Source organism: Canis lupus, chromosome 34 (assembly GCF_011100685.1).
Source record: "Canis lupus familiaris isolate Mischka breed German Shepherd chromosome 34, alternate assembly UU_Cfam_GSD_1.0, whole genome shotgun sequence".
Taxonomy (NCBI): Eukaryota; Metazoa; Chordata; class Mammalia; order Carnivora; family Canidae; genus Canis; species Canis lupus.
In genome coordinates, this window is record NC_049255.1 from 22277353 (window position 1) to 22299075 (window position 21723).

General features: G+C 38.6%; 1 protein-coding gene across 1 annotated transcript in view; it reads right to left on the reverse strand.

Moving 5' to 3' along the window:
• Window positions 1-21723, reverse strand: part of P3H2 (prolyl 3-hydroxylase 2) — a 150337-nt gene that overhangs the window by 57438 nt on the left and 71176 nt on the right. The window lies entirely within an intron of this gene.

A 21723-nucleotide genomic window follows, 5' to 3' on the forward strand; every position in this document is an offset into this window, starting at 1 on the left:
TGAGAGGAGAAGAAACCCACAACAGGTCATTGGTGGGATTTCCTATTTTACCACTGCCTTGGGTGTGTGATAAATCCTAATCTGTCTTAATTTAACTGCCTTACGTGTACAATAGGAATGATAATGGGGGATCCCTGGGTGGCGCAGCGGTTTGGCACCTGCCTTTGGCCCAGGGCGCGATCCTGGAGACCTGGGATCGAATCCCACGTGGGGCTCCCGGTGCATGGAGCCTGCTTCTCCCTCTGCCTGTGTCTCTGCCTCTCTCTCTCTCTCTGTGACTATCATAAATAAATAAAGAAAAAAATATTTTTTTAAAAAAGGAATGATAATGGTTACTATTTACATTTTATTTTATTTTTTTAATCTGGAATGTAATTTGTGCAAAGAATGACACGTTTGTAACACATATTTACTATATTCCCATTGCTTTTTCTATTGAATCTCAGAGACCAAAAAGACCTTAAGAGTCATGGGGCCAAACCTCTCTTCTGGTGCTATAATCCTTTTCAAAGTTCCATCAATGGTCATATGACTTCTTAATGACTACCTCAGCAGCAGGAAATTCACTATCTTCCAGAACAGCTCATCCTACTTTGGGCAGTTTTAGTCTTTCCAATGCCCTTTCTTAGGCCTGACTAGAATGTGTCTTAGAATTTCTAGCAACTGGTCTTTAATCCACTGGTTGTGACTATTCCGAATAGGTCTAAGGTAGCCCTTCCAACAGAGGTGCACTGAATCAATGAGTCCTTCCAACAGAAAATGTTCCTTTAAGAAGAGTTTTATCATGGGCCACAGTTATCTTAGATCCGAAGGCAGATAAGGTGGCAGCATTTTCTCTCTCACGGAATCTGCCTCATCTTCTCTCTCTGTGTTCCTTTGCATTTTGCTCTTTAGATCCTTTCCAGCTGTCCTGTCAGTCAGGAATGGTCTCTTCATAGTCTAAAGGATTTTGTTCAAGGAAGCAGTGTATCACATGGCAATGTCATTTCTTGTTCCTTCATAAATCAAACAGCCATGACTGTAGAAGTGAAATTCTACTTAGTAGTATAAATTTAAGCCACCTCAGCTGCTCTCTCAGGAAAGAAAAAAAAAATTTTACTGTTGGTTCTTTAGTTACAAAATCTTGGGGATCATCCCAAAAAATATTTCAAAGAGGCATTATTTCCAGAGGCTAAATAGCACACACATGGGATGCGAAAGATTTGTTGACTCTCTGGAGCCAGCAGCCGCATGGTAAATATATCTGACACCTGACAATAACCAAAACAAGTCCCTAAGACAGCTTGGATAATGGGAAATAGATTTTAAAAGAAATTATCCTCTGGATTTCTCCTTAGCACATTCACTGCCAGCAGTACACAGTTATGTGTTTGTCATGGGGCCACGCCTCTAAACCATGATGCATTGTGCAGGTGGGGTGTGAGATGTCGAGTCCTGCGGGTGCTATGGCTCCTGTTGGTCTTGGACAGAAGGTGAGTTTTGTTTGTGGATTCACAAGCAAACAATTGAACATTATATCTCTCAACAGCCTATTTCCTGAAAGATTTCTCTCTTTGACTTGAATGATCTTGTCTCTGTGATTAAAGCCAAATTACTCAGGACATTGGAATGGTGCAGATTGGCCCCAGGAAAGCAGAAAAACGCTTTAATGCCAGAGAAAACTTCCTAATGCCATAGGCACATGCACCCCCATATACACACATACACACAAATCTAAGTAAAACAGATTTAAACAAGTCTGTGAAATTAAATGCCTTAAGCTTATCTATGCCATGAATTGTCAGATGTATGAAAATACAGTGGTCAACTCTACAGCTATTTATGAATTTATCCTCTAATTATGGAAGCCTTTACAGGTAGCTGTTCAAGAATTATATGAAACTCACGAGGAAGTATTCTACTCGGAAAAAAATAATTTCTAATACAAGGGCAGCTACTTGTATTAGAAATCCTACAGTCTGGGGCAGCCTGGGTGGCTCAGCGTTTAGCGCCACCGTCAGCCAAGGGCGTGATCCTGGAGACCCAGGATCGAGTCCCAAGTCAGGCTCCCTGCATGGAGCCTGCTTCTCCCTCTGCCTGTGTCTCTGCCTCTCTCTTTCTCTCTGTGTCTCTCATGAATAAATAAATAAAATATTAAAAAAAAAGAAATCCTACAGTCTGTCTTACTGAACCCAACTATTCCCGCTTTCTCAGTTCAAGATCACCTACATCTAGATGCACATTTTTGCAAAGTAACAATGATAATAACAGTGGTCACCATGTACTGTAAGTCTGTGCTCAACACTTTAAATACATGTCCTATTTAGTCTTCTCAACATCACTCCAAGGCAGGTGCTAATAATCTCATTTTGGATGAGAAAACCAAAGCTACGTATTTCAGGGCTTTCTAACCCTATTCCTTCCCACTGCTAGTTTATTTTCACATAAGCATAAGGAGGGAATAAACTATAAGTGGTTATGGGTATATGTCTGCTTGTATCTCTTGGGATTATTGCATTCCTTTCTCTCAATTGTTCATTATTTCAGGGCATAGTAAATATTTCTACCTTTCCCTCTAATACAGACAGCTGCAAACCTCTTATGTGGTAATGGACCAGACTTATAAAAATAGATGCATAAACCTTAGTGCTGCTGTAACTTATGTAGGAAGAAACTGCTGGATTCTATACCACTCATCCCAATTCAAAACACACATGGGAGATTTTAAATCCAGTTTGACCAAGGCCTCCCTTAAGAGAGCCAAGATAGGGCAACCTGGGTGGTTCAGTGGTTTAGTGCCGCCTTCAGCCGGGGTGTGATCCTGAAGACCTGGGATCGAATCCCACGTCGGGCTCCCTGCATGGAGCCTGCTTCTCCCTCTACCTGTGTCTCTGCCTCTCTCTGTCTCTCCTCTCTGTGTATTCTTATGAATAAATAAATAAATAAAATCTTTAAAAAAAAGCCAAGATAACTACCATTCATTTCAATAACTGGGAGGATTCCCTACGGTCACTTCTTTGACCTGGCATTTAAGGAAAGATTAGTTAGACAAACAGAGGAGAGGAAAACCCAAGGGGGACTGGGCCTCCCAGTGTCTATGAACACAGACTCCTCTCAGGCAACAGAGATGAATGATATTAATGTTACTTCTGACCAAATTTTCCCCCAGAAGAAATTTTTATGCTAAAACACAAGGTATTTCTTTCTAGTCCAGAAGTACACTGTGAGGATTTCATATTCAGAATACTTGGTAAACTAAACTAAACTAAAATTTAGTTTCCAGAACTGAAAAATTGTCAAAAAATACTCATTGGTATTGGTTCAACGGCTTCTTGATTTATTCTTAAATGAGAACGTCCTTCAGTCCTCACATCCATACATGTCAGGATGCTTACAGTCATTTCCAATACTTTCAATTTGGCATTTTGCAACAGGAAGCAGACAAATGACCATTTGCAGAACTTCAGCCAATTGGCTGAGCTGGCCTCTTAAGTTTTAATAATCCCATTAATGAAAGAGCAATGATGACCCCTGCATGGTCTATCTCAAGGAGTCGCTGTGAGGAACACATGGAAAAGTCTATGTGATATCATTTAGAATGTGTGCATGCGTGCATGCACACACGCATACACACACATATATATACTGCCCACAAACACACACCTGATGTTGCTATGATTATTTCTATTTAAGTCTATCTTCTCCATGTGATGACCAGCACCTATCATATCTTTCTCGTTATCTTGAGTATTTAGGAAGAGTAGATACTCAGTGGATGTCAAGGACAATGATGAGAATGGCATTTAACATGCCTTGTGTGTGGACACAACTCTTCCACTACTCACAATCAGTGGGAGCAGGAGGTGGCACAAGCCTGAGGACTGTGATTAGAAAGGGTGGCAGCTGGTCTCCTTCTGCAACAAAGTAGGAAGCTACCAAATCAGTTCCAAGTCTTTTCCATCAGCGCTGGTGGCTGCCACCTTCAGAAAGGCTATGACCTTCAATACAAGGTTTCTGGTGAAAACAAAGGGAGTGATTTAAGAAACCTGAATCAGGTATCCTGACAGCACTGGACATGAAATCAGTACACAAATGTGTCATCTTCATAATGTGAAAGCCAAAGAGACTTAGGAAACAGTAAAATCAATTAAAATATTCTTTGGGGAGAAGACCTGGAAAACTATCCTAGATTTGCCTTTTCTTCTCTATCTTAATCCAACCCTTTTTAAAAAGCAGCTTACTGGATTCCCAAATATAGTATCCGGTAACTCCAAAGAAGCCACGATGAGTCCTTCAAGGACTTTCCCTCATAAGCATCGTTTTTATGGTTGAATAGGCCTGACCAAAGGTCTCATCTTAAAAGTCAGAGTTTTCCCCTTTCATGAAAGCCTGCTATGTCTGATCAGTCTCAGATACATAGCAAAGATAAATAAGGTCACAGTTAAGTATGGGTCTGTAGTGTGAAGCCCATCCAGGGGTGGAGTGATTTTTCCTGTGCGTGGTCTGGCTGGGCGGCTACCACAGACACATGCTGATTATTTTAAGCTTGCTGAAGTGCCTGAAGCCTAGCTGGCCTTTCTGAAAAGCTTTCTAAGGAGTCATTTTCCAAGGAGGAGCAGACTGTGTCAAAAATGCAAAACAAAAGGAAGTAATGTCTACAAAATCCCAGTTAAAATGCTGGAGTGAAAATTGGCTGGTTATAAAGCTACAAGGATTTTATGGACATCATTCAGTCCAAATCCCTCAATTTTATAAAGAAGAAACTGAGACCCAGAAAGGGAGAATGATTTTCCTAAAGTCTCTTGGGATATGTCAGGCCCCAAGGCCCTAACCAGTGATCTTTGCCTTACACTAGACTGGAGTCCTCCAGATGGTTAGCCTAAATAATGCCAAACTATGGGCATCTGGAAACCCATGCTTGCACAACACCCACCACGAAATATTTCCAAATAATCAGAAATTTGAATTAAAAAGTTAGCATAACAACAACAATCATTTGGGTGATTTCAGAGATTTCACACCATTTTTGTAAATGCTTTAATCTGGTAGAGAAACGATCAGAAAATACAAAAGTGAATTCCTTTTTTATGCATCTTTGAAGCTTATGAAATAATAATTTGCCTCTATCTCTGTTTATTTTTTGGCATTTCTTAAACCCGCAAAAGTAGAATTAAACTGGCCTCTTTCACTTTGTTTTTAAAGTCTTCCTTTTTTATTTTGTTGTTTAACAATTAGATTTCCAACACTGTTATAATGTGTAAATCCAAATAAAATACATTTTTTTATTTTGTAATGTCGTTTAAAAAAATAGCTTTCTCTTCTCTGTAAGTACATTATCCCTGGATCATGTAAACTCTTTTCCATCCAGTTTTTAAAAATAAAGTCCATACTTAAACCACAAATTGTACAAATCTGCAATATTCATTCCAACAAATGCCTATCCACCTGTCTGCCCATCTGTCTGCCCATCCATCTATCCACCCATGCATCCATTCATAGATCCAACTGTTCATTGACTTCCTTTCTCTTAGCCTGCTTAACCATGAGATTCTTGAGAATTCTTACAATTCTTTCCTCATAGAAATGAGAAGAACTTTGTAAACTGAATGGATCATATACACATTAATGATTCTATTATCTGGGTCTAGTTTTTTAATCAGTGAAATGCATGTCCTTATCAGGAGCTGAACGAATGAATATCCGCTGAGTATTTGGAGCAGAAAAATGAAAAAGTCTAGGTAAGAGAGAATCTCTAAATCTTTATTTCAAACATCAATACCTCCTACATGCCAAGCAGAGTTTTAGGTGATTTACAAGCACTCACTCATTTAATCCACATAATAATCTTATAAAGGAGGTACTATTGTCAGCAGGTAATATTGCCAATATATGGTCATATCTATTTGAGGAAACTGAGGTGCTAAGTGCTAACAAGAAATTGTCCAAACTAATGGGGTTAGAAATAACAAAATATTACTCAAAGGCCGGCAGTCTGGCTTAGAGGCATGTGATTTTTAAACTATGATGCCTAACTAAATTCTTGTTACTTAGAGACAAGAAACTTCCAAATAAATAATACCTTACTGTAAGGTAGGGATGAAATAAACATGCCTCATGGTATTATCCTTTTGTATTCTTCCATAAGGGCAACCAGGAAAAGGGTATCACAACCAGCTAATTCCACCTCTATGTAAAATATTGTAATCCTGGGTACCTAGGAAAATATTAGAATAAAATAATTCATTCTGACCTCATAATTTAACATTAGATTACAGGGAAGGAGGTCATTAGTCAGCCCATAAAAGTGCTTATAAATTTTAATGATAGTTTCACTAAAATAAAATAGATCTCTAAATACAGTAGATATTGTTAATATTTAGTGAATCTTATATACCTAACAGACTATTAATTCCATTCATGATTCCTCTCAGGATTTCACTCTGTTGCTCCTCCCCCTCCCAGTCTGATCCCCATCCCCATGCTGGTACATGTGTTTTGCACACAGGATGTTCTCTGTGCCGGGTCTGGGCATCCACACTCCTCTCTGCCATCATAGAAAGCAGTTCTAAGACCAGGCTTCTGCCACCCCCTCTGCCACATTGTTCCCTGAGCCCTCTGTACTCTATTGTTTGGCCTTTCATATGAGGTGGTTTTCCTATTCCTGTCAACAACTTCTATCTTATTTGCACATATTTCTAGAAGTGCGACTCCTAATTCTCACAATTTCCATGATCTGGAACCCAAATTTATAATACCATGCCTAATAAGAGACAAATGATAAATGTTGAGACAAATGGTAAATGTTATCCTTATCCTCAAAGGGATAATTATCATATTTAGCAAGAGGAATTGGAAAGCCAGCTCACCTAGGAATTGGAAAGCCAGCTCACCTAGGAATTGGAAAGCCAGCTCACCAAAGTAAAAGCAGGTGATTGGTATTTGCTTCGACTCCTATTCTTACAGAATGAAAAGTCAGGGTGAAGGACTTAATGCAAAGTCAAGATTTGGAAGAACAAGGGACATATTTGAAGAGCTTTTCCAGCAAAGCTCTGAAATCCAGAAATCCTCCATTTCTTCTTTCCCGTTGACACACTTGAAGAGGAAATGTTCTCTGCTACATGTTTCCTCACTGAGATGTTCTCACAGCGGTACACCCAGATAAGCAGCCACAGCTCAGACCAATGGTCTTTTCGATCCAATCTTTCTAGGTGTTTTGGCTTAATCTTCATAGGGCCCTGCCTAGGATTTGGTACTCAGTGATTACCACCAGAATTAACTGAAATTCTATGATTCTTAGAATGGGGACCTTGTGTTCTATTGTGATTTTATTGGTTTTTTTATTGTTTTTTTTGTTTTTGTTTTTTTTTTTTTTTTTTAGTTTTTGTTTGGTTTTCTTTTAGTTTCCTTACAAAGTCTATTCTTTAAAAGCTCAACTATATCTCTGCTGATATGAGAGAAGAAAATGATGATGTATCTGGACTTTGGCTAAAACTGTCAAAGGGAGAGAAGGGGGATGGAAGCAAGGGAGAGACTTCCAGGAAACCAAGACGGAGGTAGAAAGCTGAAAATTACCACTGACTCATAGTCATTTACAGGTCTTCTTAATTTTTTAGGTTCTTGCCAACTCCTAAAGTGCTGCCCTGTGTTTCTTAAGTAAATATTTGATTATCTCTTAAGAGCTGGACTGGGGGGACGCCTAGGTGGCTCACGGTTGAGTGTCTGCCTTCGACTCAGGGAAAGATCCCAGAGTCCTGGGATCGAGTCCCACATCGGGCTTACAGGGAGCCTGCTGCTCTGTCTGCCTATGTCTCTGCCTCTGTGTGTGTGTGTGTGTATGTGTGTGTCCCAAATAAATAAATAAATAAATACATAAATAAATCTACCTTTTTTAAAAAAGAGCTGGAGTGGGAGTAGTTAATGTCTAGAGTAAATGTGGCATATTACAGGTAGACGCTTAACAGACTTAGCCACCCGGTGCCTGTGACAAACAGATTTTAAAAGTTCAACTAGAAATAACTAACCATAACTGACCATTATTATTCATTACAAATGCCAAGATCATTAAAGACAAGTGTTGTCTGAGAAACTATCACAGAATTGAGGAGGCTGAGGGGGCACAACTAAACCCAATGTGAGGTCCTAGAGCAGAAAAAAAGGACAATAGTGGAAAAACGTGAAACTGGAATAAGTTTTGCCATTAGGTAGAAGTATGGCACCACATATTAATTTCTTGGTTTTTACCACTGTACCATGGTTATGTAAGTTAGTAACAGAAGAGAAACTGGGGAAAAGAATCCTATTTTTGTTAGATATATGTCCTATTTTTGTAAGATTTCTGTAAGTCTAATATTTTTTCACAAAAAGTTAAAAAAAATGAAATCACCATGTGACCAAAGAAAGAAAAAAGCATAATGATATTGTTATATACTATCAATAAAGATAAACTGCAAGATTTTTCCTGGAAATAAAAACTAGCTCAATTACATCAGAACAAAGCCTTTCAAGCAAACTGCATATGAATGCCTCAGAAGCAGGAAGGAAAGTAAATCTATCACAAAAACTGAGCAGGGATTATCTGTTTTTTCACTTTTTTTCCAACAAAGGCATATTATGTCAGTACGTTTTTAAGAGAAGAAAGAAGTTGCAAACAATTTTTTAAACTCTTAGAAGTACTAATGCAAACTTATTACTTTTCTAGAACAACATATGAGGCTCTATCAACAATGTGCCATCATTTTATGGGTCAAGAAGAGGACATCATTTAGTTGAACGGGAGAAGTGTAGTCAATCAAAGAGATCAAATATTAAAATGAAATGCTATGTTATCAAAAATATAAAAATTTACCAAAACATTGAAGAAATATTTTTTTACAAAAATCTTTTTTCAGATACATTAACTTAAATTCAGTGATGATATACGGAATTGCAGAGGAAGTTAGTATGACTAGACAAGAACTGAAATATCTTGCATTAACATGCTGTTATATATTACTTATCATACTTCCCCTTTCCTTTTCTTTTTTTCCACCTCTATGCTTTGTTTTTCTCTGCCTTCTTTTGATTTGTTCAAAAACATTCACAGAGTGCCTATTAAAGGCCAGACCTACTTCTACTTTTGGAGATCCAAGAATGGTTACAAGTTCCCCATCCTTGAGGAAGTATAAAAAGTTGGTGAATGGACTTTAGCTGATGTCCCAGACACCTGTGCCCAGAGTGACGGAGGATGTACTTCTTCCCCATATTCTGTTCTGAAGCAGATTTGTATAAAGTACATTCTAGAAATGTTTATGCTAGAACTCCCTGGTCCACATTGTCTATTCTTTTTTTTTTTTTAAGATTTTATTTATTCATGACAGAGAGAGAGAGAGAAAGAGAGAGAGAGAGAGGCAGAGACACAGGCAGAGGGAGAAGCAGGCTCCATGTGGGGAACCCTACACGGACTCGATCTGGGGACTCCAGGATCACACCCCCAGCCAAACAAAGGCAGCACTAAACCACTGAGCCACTGGGGCTGCCCCACACTGTCTATTCTTAAGAATAAAATAATTCTTCTGAGTCACTATAATTCTGTGGTCTGATGTCAAAATGCTGACTTATCTGCTCAAGTACCTAATGAAATGCATGCATTGCCTTAAAATTCTGAGGGGATTCTAAATTCTTTGTCCTCAAGAAACATGTGAAGATTCCAGTTCCATAATTTCTGTGATTTAGCTTCAAGAAGTTCAGAATAAAAGTTCAGTATTAAATTTTTAGTACAATGCAAAACAAAACAAAAAAAAAAAAGGGAAAGGAGGGAGGGAGGGAGGGAGGGAGGGAGGGAGGGAGGGAGGGAGGGAGGAAGGAAGGAAGGAAGGAAGGAAGGAAGGAAGGAAGGAAGGAAGGAAGGAAGGAAGGAAGGAAGGAAGGAAGGAAGAAAAAAGGTAGGTAGGAAGAAGGGAAGAGCACTGGCTTAAACACAGAGAGCAGACGTTGGATACTGACTCAGAAGCCATGGGAAAAGGAGTAGCATAACATCAACATTTACATGGTACATTTGGAGCTTTGGATTTGCAATATCAAAATTGTAGGCTTTATTTCCTCCTAGAAATATTATCTACAATTAGATTGTCACTAGATTACAGAGGGTACCTAATTATCAAGACAGACTATTAAGTTTTGGCTTTTTTGTAAATATGACTTAACCAAGCTAGGAATATTGCAGTGTTTGCCTTTTATTAATTAAAACACCAAAATATATCTTTATTAAAGATTAATATTAGATTTAGAAAGGCATACAGAGGAATCCATTAAAGACAGTAAATATCTAGTCCAATTTGGTACTTTTCTCATACTCCTTGACGGTAAATCATCTGTTGCTTGTTTTTAAACCTTTTTGCTATTTATGACAACAAAGAGAAAAATCTCAGATGCTTTATCTTACTAGTTGTTGGGGTGCTTTTAGTGTAGGTTTACTACATTACCTGCATCCATTCTGTCTTGTTCTGGAAGGAACATTTCCATTTTCTTTTTTTTTTTTAAGATTTGTGTGTGTATGTGTGTGTGTGTGTGCGAGAGAGAGAGAGAGAGAGAGAGAGAGAGAGAGAGAGAGAGAATGAGAGGCAAAGAGAGAGAGATAAAGAGAGCATGAAGAGGGAAGGTCAGAGGGAGAAGCAGACTCCCCACTGAGCAGGGAGGGAGCCTGATGCAGGGCTCTCTCCCAGGACCCCACAATCATTACCTGGGCTGAAGGCAGATGCTTAGCCAACTGAGCCACTCAGGTACCCAGAACATTTAAATTTTCATCTGCAAACCATCCCTTTCTCAGTCCATGCTATTTGGATGTGGCACTTGGCTAGAGTTCTGAAAGTTCCCCAGAAGAAAAACTATTCTTATACAGTTACCTGCACCTGGTTTTCCTGCTTTTTAAGCCCCATGGTTTAAACAATTTACCAAATACTGCAGAAGCCATCTAGCCTGAAAGCCCATGATTTTATTATTGTTCCAAGCAGAGGGGAGCAATATTTATATTCTAACACTCAAGATGAAGAGGTTTTCTTCTCCTCAACAGTTTTTTTAGTTTAGAGTCACTCAATAAACAGAAATTTGCATACTATGCCTTGGCCACCAGGGAAGCTCCTATTTTCTGCTTTTGGATATATATTTACTTCCTGACATAAGTGTCCCTACAATTTCAAGTTCATGTTCCAAAACACTTTCTACAACAATATTCAAACTGAATGCAACATGCTGTTCACATGATTAATGTGGTCTCCACGTTCAGTTAATTCGGTCTCCTATCAAGTGGTTATAAGACTCAGCATGATGTAAGCTCATCTAAAAAAGATTACATAGGACTCTTTTATAAATAAAATTGTGCAGAAGGCTGATTAAAGAGGGAGGTGATATACCAAATCACATATCAATAATTATCCTCATAATCTCAATTGAAAGTCAGATTTGGTAATAATGGAGACACTCAAAGAAAGTGAAAATCAAACCAGCATTCTCAATGCCGATATTCCTTTAGGTGTGTTGGGGACAGCCTTTAAGTGGTATAGTTTGAATAATCATTTGCCTCAGAATTTGGACAAGTTTCACAATAAACCTAGGAATTCAGCAGTTTCTATGAGATTGCCCAGTTCCAAATATAAATTTTTTAAAATAGGGAAATAATCACATTTTCTCCATGTGATTCTAATCACTCACACAAAATACTTGAAAACAGAAAGAAACCAGGCTCAAAAAAATCTCTTACTGATTGAGTCTATGTATAGACATTCTGGAATTGGCAAAACTTGAGGAACAAAGGAGAGTTCACTGGTTATCAAGGGCTAGGAGCAAGAGAGGTGCTCATTGCAAAAGGGCGGTATGAGGAAGTTTTGTGGGGGTGATGGAACTGCTCTGTATCTTAATTTTGGTGGTGATCACATAACTCCTTGCCTTTCTCAAAAGTAACAACTCTACACCACAAGGTGCATATTTACTGCGTGCAAATTAAAAATAAATATATTTTAAATATTTTAAAATATCTGTCAGAATGACTATTTTTTCCCCTTGTTTCTAATGTGGTTCTTTGGCAATTAAGAATGATTGGTGAAATAAAGGACTTGGCACTAGAAGACCAGAGTTTGAGCCTTGTCTCTCACTATTATTTGTGCATGACTAAGAAAACATTTTAGGGACACCTGGGTGGTGCAGTCGGCTAAATGTCCAATTCTCAGTGTTAGCTCAGGTTGTGATCTCAGAGTCCTGAGATCGAGCCTCATGTTGGGCTCTGCGCTGAGTGCGGAGTCCACTTGAGACTCTCCATTTGCCCCTCTGCCCCTCCCCCACCTTACTCTCTTTCTCTCTCAAATAAATAAATTTAAAAAAAAAGAAAACCTTTTAAATTTTCTAGATCATTATATATAAAATAGGTATGAGGATAATTGACACTCTACTTAGCCCACTATATTTGGGAATTGACTGAATTAATGTATATAACATCGAATCATATTAAAATTATCAAATTTTATCAAGTTTGTTAAAGAGATAAAAAAATTTTAACTCTCTAAAGACTATAGTCTCTTAAATCCTTAAAGAACTTGTTTTCTGTTTGGAATACTTGATTCAATTTGCAGGATATCCTATTTATTGTTCCCTTTTGATCCACCAGCTATGATATATATCAATTCTCCATTACCCATCAAGGATCCTATTGATTTCCCTTTCACTTCTGCTATTTTACCAATACTATTATCATGTCCTTTGCCTTTTTTACACTAAAAGACAGCAGGGTGGGAGTATTGAGCTATCGATAACTCAAAGTTATTCCCATTTGAACAAAAGGCAAATGACCAAGAACCATCTGTTGAGCTTGAGGGGATTTGGGGAATTGAAGCAAACCCAGATCTCACGTTGGAATGCCTTATTGGACTTTTTCCCTTAACATGTGCTGCTAATTAGCAGTGGGATTTGGAGTGGGGGGCAGGTAAAGAGAGGTACAATCAGGATATGTGCCCAATCGTTTGGTAGTTTCGTTTAAGTCCTATATAGGAAGCTGTAGTAAAGAATCCCTGAATCTATCAGTTGCATGAATATTTCCTGTTCATTATTTTGTTCTATTGCAATCACTGTGCACTGTTCTACTTCTCAATCTGTCGGCTTCCCATTTTCCCACATTCAGAACAAAAGTCACTTCTGGAATTTCTGATTGCTGCCACCACCTCCCCTCTGCTGTTCTCTGACATTCCCCAGTAGTTTGTATCTTTTCACCACAGGACTCTCCCTTTCTTTCCAAATTCTTTTCCACTTTTTATTTTGTCTCTGATTTCTCATTTGAGAAGTTTGCTCTCACCTAATATGCTACATATTTCTTGGGTCCCCAAACACACACACACACACACACACACACACACACACACACATATTTGAATAAATAAAATATTAGTGAAATCCCAACAAAACAAACTCCAAGGGAGTGATCCAATTATTTTGCACTTTGGAGTTGTGTTGAAATAATTATTCTTTAGTGACTAATAATACTTAAAAGTGGTACATTACTATGTAGTTGACAAGCTGCATCTTACATATATAATACTTATATATATGTAATTTCATGCTTAATAGAATCTTATGAGAATATTCTTTTTATCTCTGGTTATAAAACAGTAATATTGAATCTTAGAAAGAAAATCTACATGGTTGCATGGAGACAAGACAGGGAATTCACCTCATAATCTAATGTCAAATCACATTCATTTCTGCTCTTTCTTACTTCTTCCTCAATCTCATCCTCTAAATCTACATACATTTAACCTTTATTCAAAGAAAACAGGGGATCCCTGGGTGGCTCAGCAATTTAGCACCTGCCTTTGGCCCAGGGAGTGATACTGGCGTCCCAGGATCGAGTCCCACATCAGGCTCCCTGCATGACCCATTTTAGTGTCACATGTTACAGACACTCAATGTTTGTTGAATTAAATCATGACTTTTCTTAAAAATTAAGACAATTACTCCCATAGCAGTGTGAGCATCAATATATAAGTTCAGGGCACCTGGGTGGCTCAGTGGTTGAGCATCTGCCTTCAGTCAGGACATGATCCCAGGATCCTAGGATAAAGTCCTGCATCAGGCTCCCCATAGGGAGCCTGCTTCTCCCTCTCCCTATGTCTCTGCTTATCTCTCTGTGTCTCTCATGAATAATCTTTTAAAAATATATATAGGTTCAAATAATATGATCTGTAAGTTGTTACCATTTATTTTCCATAACAAAGCCATTTTCCAGCCTCTGCTAAATTTATACTTCTCCACTGATTTCAAAGACCTCCAATCTAAGAATATGCCTGAGAATATGTAAACTAGCTATTCACACTGATGATGGACACTATCCTTTTGGGAAATAAGAAAAATAAAACTGAATTAAGTTGGTATTGAGATATGTCTAAATCCAAGAGCAAATTAGAGCCAACCTTTGCTGACAAACACTCCATATAATGAATTTTAAAACTTCATGTTTTCCTAAATAAAATAAGATGAAAACAGAGAAGGAGACAAAACATTAGAGACTCTTAACTCTAGGAAACAAACTGAGGGTTGCTGGAGGAGGGATGGGGTAACTGAGTGACGGGTACTGAAGAGGATACTTGATGCCAGGAGCACTGGGTGTTATATGCAACTGATCAATCACTAAATTCTACCTCTGAAACTAATAATACACTATATATTAATTAAATTGAATTTAAAAAAAAAAAACAACTTTGTGTTTTCCTGCTGTTTCAACAACTCCACAAAGAGGATGTGAACACCTGCCTAACTGGCTCAGTGTTCCAGTGTGATAAGACTGCCATTGCCACAAATTCCCCTTCATGCCCTCCCCTGATTATGATATAGTGACATTCAAATACACCAATGAAATCCTTTCCTGCCTTCTGTTTATGTACTCCACCCTGTCTCCCAATACAGACATTTGCCCATGGGTCCTTGCTCTCTCCCTCTCCTCTCCCCAACTGCTCAGTTAAGCCAGCTCCCTTGCTGCTTCCCACTAACAGCCCTTTCATTACATATGGTGACTTTCTCTCTTTAGAAATTGTAAATATAACATTTTTTCCCGAACCTCTCTCTTGTCCCCTCTTGTGGCCACACCTATCTCATGCAAAAATACAAAACACAAAATTTCATTAAGGTGCTCATCCCCCATATCTAATGACAAGACTTGGCACTAACATGGAATCTTGACTGGTTCCTAGCCTCTCAGAAGCAAGGATGAGCAACATGATAAGACACCCAGAACTTGCTGGTACTAGAGTTGTGGAGGTCTCTCCTGGCCTCGTGACCATCCACTCCATCCTCAAATCCTAGGCATGACCCTACAATATTTCAAACATCTCGGTATCTTCTGGATAAAAACCTGGATATAAACAAGAACTCACTCCAGAATGGGAGGGGGAGGGGAGAAAGAAAGAAAAAAAGAAAAATGTAAAAGATACAAGTAGGAATAGAAGGGAAAAAAAGTCATCTAAAGTAAAAGCTAGGGATCCCTGGGTGGTGCAGCGGTTTGGCGCCTGCCTTTGGGCCAGGGTGCGATCCTGGTGACCCAGGATCGAATTCCACGTCGGGCTCCCGGTGCATGGAGCCTGCTTGTCTCTCTGCCTGTGTCTCGGCCTCTCTCTCTCTCTTTCTGTGTGACTATCATAAATAAATTTAAAAAAATAATAAATAATAAAAAAATAAAAATAAATAAAGTAAAAGCTAAATGTTTTTCAGTTTACATTCCATCTGAAACTCCAGAGATGAAATAAGGATAGTAATTGGCACAGTAGCCTAAGGGAAGCTGTTCCTATAGGATACGTTAATCACTGAAACCAGAAATGGAAATAACTGAATAGACCATTTATTTTTTTCCTCAAGACAAGCCAGGAGCATACCTTATAGTTTCCTTCCCAAAGTACACACAGGGTATGAATAGAACCATATGCCACAATAATTTACACTTTATAGACAAGTCAGAGGTTAAAAATTTTGAAAATAAAGTACTTATTGTGCCTCATTAGAATCTATTTTTTTAAATGAATAAGCATTTTAAGGAAGGAAAATTTTATGGGACATATTGTGGTTGAGTCTTCCACTAATAACAAGGCCTCTCAGATTCCTTCAAACATCACTCATCAATTGTAGTTCAGTGGTAACTCACAGATAAATGAAAGCACATACTCATTTTAATTAAAAGTGATTTTGCATATTGGTAATAGTGCTTCACAGTTTGCATAATTTGATGCATCTAATTCTCATTTCTAACTTTATGAGATGTAGCATACATTGTCCTCACAGGTGAGGAAGCAGGGCCTCAGACATACTAGATTACTAACTAAAAATCTTACAGATTTTAGTGGCAAAACCATTGGATATGGTTAAGCTCCTAGTAAGTACTAAGAACTACAGTGGGAATAGGAATACAAAGATAAGGAAGACACAATCTTTGCCTTCTTGTTGTTCTAAATCTACCAAAGAACATAAAAGTAACACACAAAATACTCTCATATAAGGTAGACTGCTTTAATTTCCCCAAAATTTCCAAAATAACATGGAATTATAGGAGAGAGGAATTTATATAAGAAATTATTTAAGTTGATTTTCTATGTATAGGGAACTCGTCAAAGAGTCAAAGATAGAAAATGGGACTTATTCACTCTTTTTTTAAAGAAAATATTTTATTTATTTGAGAGAGAAAGAGAGAGAACAGAAGGAGAGGGAGAAGCAGGCTCCCCACTGAGCAGGGAGCCCAATGTGAGGCTTGATCTCAGAATTCTGGGATCATGACCTGAGCTGAAGGCAGATGCTTAACCAAGTGAGCAAATCAAGGCACTGGAACTTATTCATTCTATTCCCTTCAGAGCCTAGAACACTCTATAGGTATTCAGTACATGCTGGTTGGAAGAAGTAAATAAAGTGAAGGCATTAAGTTGTCTGCTCCCTATATTTCATCTATAGGATGTAGCTAAAATGATTAACATATACTCTAGGAATAAGGAACAGGAATGAAAACGCACTGAACGTTCAAGAAATGAGAACAGTGACTACAGTTGCATTAGATATTTCTTAAAAGATACTCAGCCTTTTAATTCTCTCTACATAATGATTCAACATGTGTATCTTAAGGTCCATTGTAATTGGCACTGAAGAAATTTCTCTTACACTTTATGTGTAAAAAGACCACTAGTTACAGGACAGCTGCACATTTGGCAGCATAGATTTCAGGAGAGATTTGAAAGATCTGGGATGGGGCTGTTTGCAAAGCACTGCCAGACCTTTAAATAGTTTTTATTGGGTGTATTAATGATTATTTTGCTCAAACTTGTATGCATAAAGGAGTTACTTTGGGTTTGTAAAAGAAAATGTCAACTAATGGTTACTGAATCTGCCTCTTGCCAAATAATTTTGGAAAATCAGAGTTAAGACAGGATGTGGACCATGGTTTCATAAGACATTGGTAAAGATTCTGATTACAGATCCACTGTGTGTAGTGGGGGGCGGGGGGAGTGAAGGGATTTCCTTACACCAACAAGCAATGCTGTGACACCAGCTGGGTGTCCTATAATTCAAATGAATCCCACAGGTTAAAGGCTGACTCTCACAAGTATGTCCTCACTGTACCTTATTTCAGATGTCAATCACAAGTCCAGATTCTCACCTGTGCTTCTGACCTACTGGCTACAGAACAGAGGTTCCAAAGACCCCCTCTCCTCAGGTTCAATTAATTTGCTACAGTGGCTCACAGAACTCAGAAAAAAATTACTTACTAGATTACCAGTTTATTAGAAAACAACATAACTCAGAAACAGCCAGATGGAAGAGAGGCACAGGGTAAGGGTTGGAGCTTCCAAGCTCTCTTGGACTGCTCCACTCTCTCCAAATCTCCATGTGCTCATCAACCCAGAAGATCTCCAAATTCCATCCTTTGGGTTTTTATGGAGGCTTTATTACACAGGCATGACTAATTAAGTTACTGGCTGCTGCTGATTCAACCTCTAGCCCCCTCTCCCCAGAAATCAGGGAACAGGACTAAAAGTTCCAACCCTTTAATCAAGGTTGATTCTCCTGGCAACTGGCCCCTGTCCTTCAGAGCTTTCCAAAAGTCATTTCATTAACATAAACTCAGTTTTGGTAGAAAAAGGCTTGTTATGAAAAACAAGACACCCATCTCACCTTATGGCTCTGACGTGATATGGATCTGAAGTGAGAGGAACTGAGGACCACAAACCAAATATTGTAACCAAAGATGCCCCCATTGTTCTTAGGGAAGTCCAAGGGTTTTGGGAGCTGTGAGACAAGAACCATAAACTAAGACCAAATCTGAATGGTCATCAATGTATGAACTAAAAAAATTCAGACATTGTCTATGAAGAGTCAATGCTTTCACCTTCCTGATTATTAATTGCAAAGTAGTATTTTTCTAGGAGTGGTGATGGTTTTGACCTAAGTCATCCACAACCTTTATTTATTTATTTATTTATTTATTTATTTATTTATTTATTTATTTATTTTAAAGATTTTATTTATTCATGAGAGACACAGAGAGAGAGGCAGTGACATAGGCAGAGGGAGAAGCAGGCTTCTCGCAGGGAGCCCAATGTGGGACTCTATCCCGGATCCCGGGATCATGCCCTGAGCCGAAGACAGATGCTCAATCACTAGGGCCACCCAGGCATCCCTATCCTTTAGTTTATTGTCCTTACATAAAGTGGTCTTGATTTAGGACAAACTGAATTATTATCTGCAGAAAGCTACTGGTCTTATAGATAGATTAGGTGTGTTTCTATAGAAACGCGTCCAATCATTTCTATTACGTTCTGCACCAAAAATCAGGCTGGCCAACATGTGATCCATTCAACAAGTATTTAGTGAGCATCCACTACAAAGCTAACATGTTAATAGTCATAAATTAAGTTCCCTATGGTGGGTTGGGTGACCTTTAGGTAAGCACTAAAATCTGTGCTCAACACGAGTTCTTCATTTCTTATTTTCATATCCTGTTTCCTTTAAGCTTTTTAAGAGTACATTTTCACAGAGAGGGTGGGAGTGAAGAGAAGAAATTTTACTGCCTAATCAGCAAAATGTTTAAAATCTCAGTCCAATAAGGGGGTCCTGAGAGGCTCACAGCTGGCTTCAACTTAGTGCAATTACAGAATTAAAACCAGTACTTTTGTCAGAGCCTGCTTAAAAGTTTCCATGCCTGACTTGCAAATGCTGAAAGCCAGTAATAGCGATCCTGCAACCTGGAAGGCCCCAAAGACCCAGGTCAACAGCTCAACATCTGGTCTGGACATTGTTTGCCCTCCATTAACATTTTAAAACTTAAATAATTTCTCCCAATTGCTTTTGTATGGCTTTAGATGTCCCCAAGGACAGGGAGAGGGACAAACTGCCTTTATGGGCCACAAGGAAAATTTGTAATTGTTAAGTGGAAAGCAGTACTGTAAACAGAACTTAAATTCATGGTCATGGAAAGTTCAACTTTTTGATATTCCCCAACATATAAGAAAGTAATTACTTCATTTTTCATAATTAGTTTGGAATCACACACACAGAAACACACACATGCAGGCACACAAATACATTCCCCAGAGGGAAATAGCTTAACGATTAAAGTCTGTAATCGCCTGGATGTTATCTGGCTATTAGCTGTTTTAAATTCCCTAAACTAGCCTTATTGTCTGAATGCAACAGTGGAGGAGTAGAAAGGGGTAGGAAGCAATGTATTTATTTTGTGGAAGAGCTGTCTGTAGTGGGATCCCCTGGTTTACTACTAACCTGATAGATAGGAATAGGAATCAGATTCTACACTGTGTTGGTGGCTGAGGGTCACTGGCATATTTGATGCTTTTTTTTTTTTTTAACTGATCCAGTCTATAGTCCGTTGAGAGTTTCCATGGGATTGCAGTGGGCAGCAGAAGAGGATAGTATTTGAAAAAATCAGATATGATTACAAAAGTTTTTCTCATTCACTCTGTATGTCTTTGGTTGGGAAATCCTGCAAATGTCATTGTCTTATAATGTAAAAATAAATTAGTTATGTGGGTGTGTGAATATATACATATATCTGTATATTATATATATATTAAGTTATAAATTATAAGTGTGCTGGCCATCTATATCATAGGTCTATTGTGGGATATATCAAAGTATATCAAAGTAGTCTACCAACTTCAAAGTTACTAGCAATGTAAGAGATTATTCGATTTGGGAGAGAAAATTTTAAAAATTAACACCTTCCTTCAGAGCAATACTATGGATTTAAATGCTCTATTTTCTATTTTGCACCATTTGCAGTCCCTGCACTAAATCTTCTGGCCCAAATTCAAAGGAGTGGTTCTTATTTTACACTGGTGCAGTTACTGTTCCCTTTTAAGGGTAAGTGGGATTCCAGCAAGCTGACTGTCTTAGTAACAAGAAGCTGTGAAAAATGTGTCCCCAGAGCTCCACATTCTGGAGAAAATTGGTGAACCTTGTGTTTGTTTTTCACTCAAATAAAATAATACTTTGGTAGGAAGCCAGAGTAGGAAAGAAGGCTGATCCACTGTAACAGTGAAAATGAAGGCAGATAGGTATTTTCATTTGAAATGTCATTTTATTTTTCTTCCTAAAATAATCTCTAGTAGTAGAACAGAGCTGGATACTTGGCCTATGAGCGAAAGGTTATGGGAAAGTAAGCAAAGGAAAATGCTTGGAAATATAAAGAATGAAACAGAATTCCAAAACATTTATTTATTTATTTGTATGTTTGTTTGTTTGTTTATTTATTTATGAGAAAGAGAGAGCACACAGTGGAGGGGAGGGGCAGAGGGGGAGAGAAAGAGAAAGAGAAAATCTCAAGCAAACTCTGCAAGCCAGATGTAGGGCTCAATCTCAGGACCCTGAGATCATGACCTGAGCTGAAGTCAAGAGTTGGATGCTTAACCAACTGAGCCACTCAAGTGCCCCTCCAAATCCATTCTCATATCATCACTGTGATAGAATATGTGTGTGTGTATGTAGGCATATGTGTGTGTGTGTTAAGACGCAGCATTACATTTATCACATTTTTTATTATGGATAGTAAAATCGTATCCGAGGCTTCTTGCAAGCCTTCATGGAAATACAGGCAGTGTCATTCTCTAAGAACCAAAGGAGCAAATCAAAAATTAAGGAAGCAGCCTCTCTACCATCCAGAAGGTCACATGGAACACACTGATGAATGGAGAGGATGAGAGCGTGCTTATGAGTGAAGGGGTACTGACTTGTTATGGGTGATTTCCAGCTCTCAGCATCTTCTTACTCTCCCTGACAGTTAGTACTTGACATTGGTAGAAGGGAAGAGGACAGGGTGCAGGAAGCCTGCGAGAGTTTGGTGCAATTTCATTATGCAGGAATTTCCTATTGATTTTTATTAGGAAAATACTATGCTTCTATCCTGTTCTTGATATCAAGCAGGTGTGCATATACCATGATTCAGAATGATGATGAGAATAATGATAATCACTGTGGACAGGCTTCCACAAATCCTCAGCCACCACGTGTCCCTGAGTCAGGTGGAGGCTCCTGGAGCTGCAGGAGGCCCAGTGCCTAGGGTGAAAGGCAGCAGAGAGGCCACAGAAGCGCAGCCTTCCCCCAGGGGACAGTGCAGCTCAGGGGTGAACGGCATGAGGCTGGGAAGTCTGTTCAGGGTTCCTGAGGAAAGGTAGCAGAATCTAGCTAAAACTCAGGTATAGACGTTTGGTAACACATTCTTTCTGCTGCTCTCACAGTCCT